This window comes from Bombina bombina, chromosome 11 (genome assembly GCF_027579735.1).
Source record: "Bombina bombina isolate aBomBom1 chromosome 11, aBomBom1.pri, whole genome shotgun sequence".
Lineage (NCBI taxonomy): Eukaryota > Metazoa > Chordata > Amphibia > Anura > Bombinatoridae > Bombina > Bombina bombina.
In genome coordinates, this window is record NC_069509.1 from 31,384,561 (window position 1) to 31,394,402 (window position 9,842).

Below are 9,842 nucleotides of genomic sequence, written 5' to 3' on the forward strand. Positions count from 1 at the left end.
CGACTACAACAGTGAAACTCTCGGCAGGGCCCTCTACCCACTTGACCCCTACAAAAGCTATCCTGTACATCGACTATGTTTACAGCGCTGCGGAATCTGTTGGCGCTCTACAAATACCTGATAATAATAATAATAATATATATGTGTGTATGTGTAAGTATATGTGCATGATAACCAACTGTTGAAGCACTTGAAAGTGATGCCACATAGTTGTAAAAAAACTGACTAGAAAATACCACCTGAACATCTCTATGTAAAAAAGGAAGATATTTTACCTCAAATTTCCCAAGTATTTACACCCAACTATAAAGAGACTTTAAGCAGCCAATCAGGATGCTTGTCCCAGGACTTGCTAGGAAGTGTGCATCTGTCATGTGCAGCACAGTCATGTTATTTTCCTATTCTATTTTCCTATTCAGTTAAAGTAAGTTCTATGAAATCTCATGAGCAAAGACAAAGTATTACCTCAGCTATTTTTTATTTTAAACTTGCAGCTTTATTGCAGATGTAACTGTTCACAGAGCACTTCCTCTGGTGAGCTGAAGGAATTTTGAGGTAAAAAATCTTCGCTTTTTCACATAGAGAAATTTAGGTGATTTTTTCTTGTTAGCTTTTTACAGTTATGCTGCATCAGTTTCAAGTGATTTAGCATATGAGTATTATGCCCTTTTAAACCAGTATTTTGCATCTAATGAGAATTCTGTGGGTATTGCATTATAAAAGCATCTGCAGGGCCTGGTGGGGCCAATCTGATTTGGGTATGGAGATTGGGCTTTAGGATAGGAGTCTACAGGGCCATAGTTCTAATCTGATGTGAGTTTGTACCTGACAGGGGCGGACTGACCAGCCAGGCAAATTGGACCTGGACCAAGGGCCCAGCATGTAAGGGGGCCCACAAATGGCATCTCCATGACTCCTGGTGTGCTGCTTAAGCTGGGGTTGATAGCTGCCCTATCAATAACTAAGCAGTTAAGTGTGAGTTTAGGAGGGCTGGCCCCAGAGTGGGGGTCTTGTGTATGTATGTGGGGTTTGTTGCTTGGGGGGCCTAAAGTGTGGGTAATCCTGTCAGGGGTCTGTCACTGTGAGGGTCATAGAGTGTGGGGTCTGGCCCTGGAGGTTGGGGGCCCTCTCTCTGGCCCTTGATGTTGGGGGTCCTGGCCATGGAGGTTGGGGTGCCTGGTGGGGGCAGGGCAGCTACCATATTCATGTGCTTAAATTCGAATAAATTTGGGTCAGTTTGAGACAGTGGGGGTCCTTCCCTAATTTTTGCCCAGGGCCCTGATTGGTCTCAGCCCGCCCCTGGTACCTGACAGAGGAGCTATAGGACCTAGTTTCTCATTCTGTGGTACATGTACCCTTAGGGGTATCTGGGGCTTTGGTAAGGGGTACTCAGTGGCGTGCCCTTTCATTATCTATTGCCCACATTCTGCGGCATTGACATATTTTTGTTACCTAATAATATTTATGTGCATTTTGGGATACTTAGGACAAATATTTATGCCTGATGGGGTACTTGTTACAAAAAGAGATAGAAACACTGCTATAGGACACTGAAGGGGAGTTTAACCCCTTAACGACCAAGAACGTACAGGGTACGTCCTACAAAAAATGTCACTTAGTGGCCAAGGACGTACCCTGTACATCCTCAGTGTTTTAAAGCACTGGAAGAGATCATGATCGCTTACAGACTCTTCTAGGGTATTGCAGTGATGCCTCGATATTGATGCATCCTGAAATACCGTTTTTTAAGCATCCGATGCAGAGAGAGCCACTCTGTGGCCCTCTCTGCATTGGCCAGCATGGTGCCGATCGTTGGTGGGTGGGAGCCACTGCAGGGAGACGGGTGGGCGGCCCATCGCTGGTGCTTGTTCCAAGCCTGAGTTACCATTGATCCGTGAGCACGCGAGGAGGTGGGGCTCCGGAGGGCGCTTGGACAGAACAGATGTTAGAAGTAGGAAAACTGTTTAGTTTAGGATAGGGAAAGGGATCCGGAGGGGGGAAAAATAGTTTGGAAAGAAATCCAGGAGGGGGAGGATGGTAGGGTATTAATGGGGGGAAGCTACACTACAGAAAATGTGCATTTTATATTTATTTTAATAACAAAGGGCAAATTTGTAAGTAAAATGGGTACTGGCAGACAGCTGCCAGTACCTAAGATGGCGGCCAATAGGTTGAGGGGGGAGGCTTAGAGAGCTGTTTGGGGGAATCAGGGCAGTTGGGGGATCCTACACTTTAAGTAATATATATATATATAAAAAATCTTAAAAAAACAAACATTATTTTTATACTGGCAGACTTTCTGCCAGTACTGATGGCAGTGACAATTGTGAGGTGGGGGAGGGAAGAGAGCTGTTTGATGGGGGGTCAGGGAGGGATCAGAGGGTGGGGATGTGTCAGGTGGGAGGCTGATCTCTACACTAAAGCTAAAATTAACCCTACAAGCTACCTAATTAAAGCCTTAACTGCTGGGCATAAATACAAGTGGGGTGCACAGCGGCATTTAGCGGACTTCTAATTACCAAACAGCAACGCCAAAGCCATATATGTCTGCTATTTCTGAACAAAGGGGATCCCAGAGAAACATTTACAACCATTTGTGCCATAATTGCACAAGCTGTTTGTAAATAATTTCCGTGAGAAACCAAAAGTTAGTGAAAAAGTTAACGTTTTTTTTTTTATTTGATTGCATTTAGCAGTGAAATAGTGGCATGAAATATACCTAAATGGGCCTAGATCAATGCTTTGGGTTGTCTACTACACTACACTAAAGCTAAAATTAACCCTACAAACTCCCTACAAGCTACCTAATTAACCCCTTCACTGCTGGGCATAATACAAGTGTGGTGCGCAGCGGCATTTAGCGGCCTTCTAATTACCAAAAAGCAACGCCAAAGCCATAAATGTCTGCTATTTATGAACAAAGGGGATCCCAGAGAAGAATTTACAACCATTTATGCCATAATTGCACAAGCTGTTTGTAAATAATTTCAGTGAGAAACCTAAAATTTGTGAAGTTAGTTAAAAAGTGAACAATTTTTTTTATTTGATCGCATTTGGCGGTGAAATGGTGGCATGAAATATACCAAAATGGGCCTAGATCAATACTTTGGGATGTCTTCTAAAAAAAAATATATACATGTCAAGGGATATTCAGGGATTCCTGACAGATATCAGTGTTCCAATGTAACTAGCGCTAATTGTGAAAAAAAAAATGGTTTGGAAATAGCAAAGTGCTACTTGTATTTATTGCCCTATAACTTGCAAAAAAAGCAAAGAACATGTAAACATTGGGTATTTCTAAACTCAAGACAAAATTTAGAAACTATTTAGCATTGGTGTTTTGTAACAGGTTTTGGGGGTCAAAGTTAGAAAAAGTGTGTTTTTTCCATTTTTTCATCATATTTTATAAAAAAAAAAATTATAGTAAATTATAGGATATAATGAAAATAATGGTATCTTTAGAAAGTCCATTTCATGGCGAGAAAAACGGTATATAATATGTGTGGGTACAGTAAATGAGTAAGAGGAAAATTACAGCTAAACACAAACACAGCAGAAATGTAAAAATAGCCTTGGTCCCAAACGGTCAGAAAATGGAAATGTGCTGTGGGGGCCTATTTAACAAAGGTCTGTCTGACCTGATCCGACAGTGCAGATCAGGTCCGACAGACCTCGCTGAATGCAAAGAGCAATACGCTCTCCGTATTTAGCATTGCACTAGCAGCTCTTGTGAGCTGCTGATTCAATGCCTCCCCCTGCAGATTCGCAGCCAGCAGGGGCTGTCAATCAACCCAATCATACTCGATCGGGTTGAATTGTGGCGATCTCTGTCCGCCTCCTCAGAGCAGACGGACAGGTTATGGATCAGCAGACTTTAGACCGCTGCTTCATAACTGGTGTTGCTTGTGAGTCTGAAGACTCGCCTGAAACACGGGGCATTAAAATGGGCCCCGTGGTGTTTAAGATAATTATCCCTTTGATTTTGATTCCCCCCCCTGCAGACCCCACTGCCCTCAGTCTGCAAGTTGTGGTGATTTGGATGGGTGTAATGGTTTTGCACAATAAAATGTAGTACTCACCCTGTGCACTGCATAACAAAATAACTGAGCTTTATTTGTAAATTTAACAGCCTGATGAAGAGAGCACTGAAAGCTTTCACCTTTACTTAACTTGTGTTATGTGTTCCTACAGTAAATATGGTTCCTACACACCCACAAGAGGAATGTGTAGCATATTATACTGTGTATTATACAAAGTATCTGTATGTAGATATTAAAGGGATATAAAATAGTCTGTTGTAATAAAAAAGCACAAACCAGTAGATTATACTTAAAGTGAAGGTAAGGTTAAGCGGTTGCGAATACACCAAAGCATTTATCAATATTAGTTATATTCAGTCGCTAACTTTTTTTATCTTCAGGCTACCGGTTTTATAATATATCTATATAAAATGTATTAGCGTTTACTTGCCGACTCCTCCCAGAAGCTACTTCCGTGTTGTCCTGGTTTCTCTCCTTTTGAGCGGTCCCACCCGCTCTCTACGTCGGTTGAAAGCGTGGTCAAGATGCTAATTTGAACTGCGCATGCGCTAAAATATTAATTAATACTCTACTGAACTAGACATCAGCTGCAGAATTTCGATCAGGTGACCCTTTTCACACTCAGAATGGATACTCACTTGGACCGCGATCGATCTCTACTGTCTTTGTTATGAGATTTTTAAAATAACGCAGACAGAGCATGCGCGTATTATGAACGCACATGGAAGAGAAAGTAGCATAATAATTGATTAACGACTGCTAAGGAGACGCGTGACGTTCCAGTTAATGGGCTGAATCCCCCGGGGGGGAAAAGAGCATTGGATGATCCAATATCCATATGCTGTCAATCAATTTGATTAAAATGGTGGGCAGAGGAAATAATATTATCGTCTGCATATTAAAAGGTAAGAAAAAGATTGATATAATACGATCTGTAAAAACTGATTAATTAAACTAGGGATATTTTTAAATAAACTGTAATCTGGCGTTAACGAGTGTTGTGAACTTTATCTTCACTTTCATAGAAATAATTGCAATATGTATTATTAATCATTTAAAAAATATTTTACCTTTTATTTACTATTGTTTAAAGGGATAGTCAAGTCAAAATTAAACTTTCATGATTTAGATAGAGCAGCAATTTTAAACAACTTTCTAATTTACTCCTATTATCAATTTTTCTTTCTTCTCTTTGCATCTTTATTTGAAAAAGCAGCAATGTAAGCATAAATGTAGCCACCAATCAGCAAGTGCTACCCAGGTGCTGAACCAAAAATGGGCCATCTCCTAAGCTTACATTCAAATAAAGATAGCAAAAGAACAAAGAAAATTTTATAATAGGAGTAAATTAGAAAGTTAATTAAAATTGCTGCTCTATCTGAATAATGAAAGTTTAATTTTGACTAGACTATTCCTTTAACTTAATTTGTGCATTGTCCATTACTTCCTGTCACAGCCCAACAAGGGAGTGGGATTGCTACAGGAAAGCATATCTAGATTGATGTCATGAATCATCTAGAGTAACATGAGCTGGTTTACTGTTTAGTGAATGCTACAGAAACAGGAAGTCAATTTATTGCCCAAGTTCACAAGAGGTAGAATGCAACTTAACCCCTTCACTACCGGGACTTTCAGAGAAAAACTTGCCCAAAATACCAGAGAATATTTAATATTTTTGCTATCTATTTAAACAGAAATAGAGCCTTGTTTTTTTATTTACCTGTCAAAACTATATATATTTTAAGTAGACAACACAATGTATTGATCTAGGCCTATTTAGGTATATTTCATGCCACCACTTTACCCCCAAATGTGATCAAATAAAAAAAATTGCTAATTTTTTCACAAACTTTGCATTTCTCACTGAAATTATTTACAAACAGCTTGTGCAATCATGGCACAAATGGTTGTAAAAGCTTCTCTGGAATCCTCTTTGTTCAGAAATAGCAGACATATATGGCTTTGTGATTGCTTTTTGGTAATTAGAAGGCAGCTAATTGCAGCTGTGTCCCACACTTCTATTATACCGGCAGTAAAGGGGTTAATTAGTTAGCTTGTAAGGTTAATTTTAGCTTTAGTGTAGAGATTACCCTCCCACCTGACCCTTCCCACCCCTGATCCCTCCCTCCTCCACCCCCACTGGTCACCCCCATCTTAAGTACTGGCAGACAGTCTGCCAATAACAAAAAAATGTAAAACTTTTTTTTTTTTCTGCAGTGTAGGATCCCCCTAACCCTCCAACCTCCCTGATCCTCCCCAAACAGCTCTCTGACCCTCCCCCATCTAACTATTGCCGCCATCTTAGGTAATGGCAGCTGTCTCCGGCTCCATATGCGGCAGATGCCTGGAGCTTCAGAAACTCCAGCTCTCGGCTGCATCTTAAAGGGACACTGAACCCAAATTTTTTCTTTAATGATTCAGATAGAGCAGCAATTTTAAGCAACTTTCTAATTTACTCCTATTATCAATTGTTCTTCATTCTCTTGGTATCTTTATTGAAAAAAACAGGAATGTAAACTTATGAGCCGGCCCATTTTTGGTTCAGGACCCTGGATAGCACTTGTTGGTTGGTGGGTACATTTAGACACCAATCAGCAAGCTGTACCCAGGTGCTGAAACAAAAATGGTCTGGCTCATAAGCGTACATTCCTGCTTTTTCAAATAAAGATACCAAGATAACGAAGAAAATTTAATAACAGGAGTAAGTTAGAAAGTTGCTTAAAATTGCTGCTTTATCTGAATCATGACAGAAATAAATTGGGTTCAGTTTCTGCTGGGGCTTCCTGAAGCTCAGATGTACGATAGGCAAAGTACTGCAAGGCGTATATATACGTCTGTTTGGGTGAAGGGGTTAAAGGGCCATGAAACCCAATTTCTTTTTCCTCCATGATTTAGAAAGAGCATGCAATTTTAAACTACTATCAAGTGTTCTTCTATTATCTCATTTGCTTCATTCTCTCAATACCCTTTGTTGAAAAGCGTATCTAAATAGGTTCAGCAGCTGCTCATTGTTGGCTGCACATAGATGCCTCGCGCGATTGGCTCACTCATCTGCATTGCTATTTCTTCAACAAAGGTTATCTGAAGAATGGAGCAAATTAAATAACAGAAGTAAATTGGAATGGTGTTTAAAATGTCCCTCTTTTCATGACCCTTTAAGTTTTCATCAAGTCTGCTCTCTTATCAAGCTGCAGGCAGTGGCTACACGGAGAATTTATTAGTGCTCATTTTGCAAGAAAAAAAATGAAGTTAATTACTAATTTCTAACACAATCTCGCCTAAATTACAAGTTATGCGCTATAGAGGGTGCGAAACAAACAAAGCAGGGGCATACATCTTCACCCCTGTCTGCCGGGATCACGTCTAGCGGGCAACAATCCACTGCCCGCATTTACCATTGCACACTATCGCAAATGTGCAATCTGCCCCTGCTCGAGCCAATCAAGAGTGAGCAGGGGCTGTCAATCTCCCTGGTCGGAAATGTCGGGGAGATTGGCATACGCCTCAAAACAGTTGGGGTAATGTGTTAGGAAGCAGTGGTCTGATGACTGCTGCTTCTTAAAGGGCCATAATACCCAAATGTTTAAACAATTGAAAGTGATGAAGCATAGCTGTAAAAAGCTGACTAGAAAATATCTCCTGAACATCTCTATGTAAAAAAGAAAGATATTTTACCTCAAAAGTTCCTCAGTTGCCACCTCCCATTGTAAAGGATTTCTAAGCAGCATTTTAGTGTGTCTGTCCTGGGACATCTGAAGGGATGAGCATTGTGCACTCTCATATTATTTCACCAATCAGGTAAAGGAAGCTTACTATGAAATCTCATGAGAGTCAAGTCAAATCTCATGAGATCACAGTAAAAGTTCATGACCTCAGCACTGCTGATGCTGATTGGCTGCTGTTCATTTCTTCATTTTTTTTATTTTTTTTACCTGCAGCTGGGAGCAGTTGAGTATAACTTTTTACACAGAACTTACTCTGCTGAGCTGAGGAGATTGTGAGGTAAAATATCTTCCTTTTTTACATAGAGATGCTCAGGTGATATTTTCCTGTCAGCTTTTTACAGTTATACTGCATCAGTTTCAAGTCATTTAGCATATCAGTATTATGTCCCTTTAACTCTCGGTTGCAGGCCCGCTCGTGCAAACCCGCAGCTGAAAGGGCTCCAAAGCTCATATTAGAGCTTCATAAATGGAGTTAATAGCATTAAGAGTACTGGAAATGGATAGATTTATTCCATATATTTATAGAATGAGAAAAAGATTATTTTACATACAGAGCGAGATAAGATGAGTTCTGCTCTTGACAGGCTCAGCCCAATAAATAAACATTTTCTTAAGAACAATGGGTTGAGGTTTCAATGAGCAAATATAGCAGTTTAGATAGATAAATAAACAATTTCCCATACATTAAATACTGTATCACTACTATAAATCATTGGAAACACGTTCAGGTGACACCAATTTTACAGTATACCGTCTCTGTACTCTTAGTGAGGCAGTTGACTGAGTACGATTGGGTTTAGATAACAGAGAACAGAGCGTTGGGGGGGTCATCATTTCATTCTCGACTACTGGCACCCTTATACATACGAATGCTGTCACATAACTGCAGACAACTAGACATTAAAAGGCTTAGAAAGAGACAAATTAGCAAATAAATGTTACCTTAGTGCTTATACGAACACAAAGAACAAAGTGTCGTCTGCGTATGATTCTGATTTAGTTCCCTGCAGTTGGTGACAGACGTGAGTACTTTCAGGTATATTCAGTAACATACAGTACAATCTACTTCCTGGAGTGAGCTGGTTTCCAATTTCACATTTAAATTTTTTCTGTATTTCAGTGTTTCCTAGTAATTGGCTTATTGTGACCAAAACAAAACCTTCATAGTTTCTCTGATGCAAAATAAAGACAAGGTGTGAGTTAAAGGGATATGAAACTAATTTATTATATATTTATTGTGTTTGTGTGTGTATATATATATACACATTTAGCTATCAGTGCTTGCTGCATTGCTGACAACACCCAGCACATGTAAAAACAAATCCATACATAATATTTCTGCAGACATAAAAACACAAACCTTTACAAGTAGACAGAAATCTTAGTGATCTGAAAAAGAATCACACATTAAGCACAATACTATATCACACAGTTGTAAAGGCATATCGTCATTTTCTTACTATAACTGATCTTTAATACAGAATAATAACATAAATAGAAATCTAACTATCACAAACAACTGAATATACAACAGAAAACTAGACATATGAAGATTCAGGAAAAGATAAAGATGCACTTTTGTTTGTTACCTTTAGTTTCTGACAAATTACAAGGAGCGAATCTGCAGAAGAGCTCTGTGCTGCTGTGCGTTTCAGCTGTTACTCATACAAGTAAACAAATCCCACCATATAGAGCACCGTCTGCTTTCTGGTATTGTAACTCACTCACATTTGTACTTTGCACATTTGTACTTTTAGTTTCGTTTTCTTGAAATTGCCTCATTGTGACACAAACTGGTATCTGCAAGAGGGGAGCTCACTGACTGTGCAGTAAAATAAAGTGATGGTGTCTGTTATTAGACTGCTTAAAGGGACACTGAACCCATATTTTTTTCTATTGTTATTCAGATAGAGCAGCAACTTTCTAATTTACTCCTATTATCAATTTTACTTTGTTCTCTTGCTACCTTTATTTGAAAAAGAAAGTCCAGACCTTGGACAGCACTTGTTTATTGGTGGATGAATTTATCCACTAATCAGAAAGAACAACCCAGGTTGTTCATCAAAAATGGGCCGGC

The 9,842-nt window shown here is 39.5% G+C and overlaps 1 protein-coding gene across 3 annotated transcripts in view; it reads right to left on the minus strand.

Annotated features, from left to right (window-relative positions):
• LOC128642085 (up-regulator of cell proliferation) overlaps positions 1–9,503 on the minus strand; it is a 41,692-nt gene extending 32,189 nt beyond the window's left edge. Inside the window, exon 1 of one of the 3 annotated variants that reach the window (XM_053694740.1) lies at positions 9,355–9,503. The gene's annotated coding sequence lies outside the window, so the exon portion shown is untranslated. Of the gene's footprint in view, positions 1–8,707; positions 8,924–9,125; positions 9,150–9,354 lie in introns of those variants that run through there. The other 2 variants (XM_053694742.1, XM_053694741.1) reach the window with 2 other exon arrangements.
• Positions 9,504–9,842: the final 339 nt, after the last annotated feature.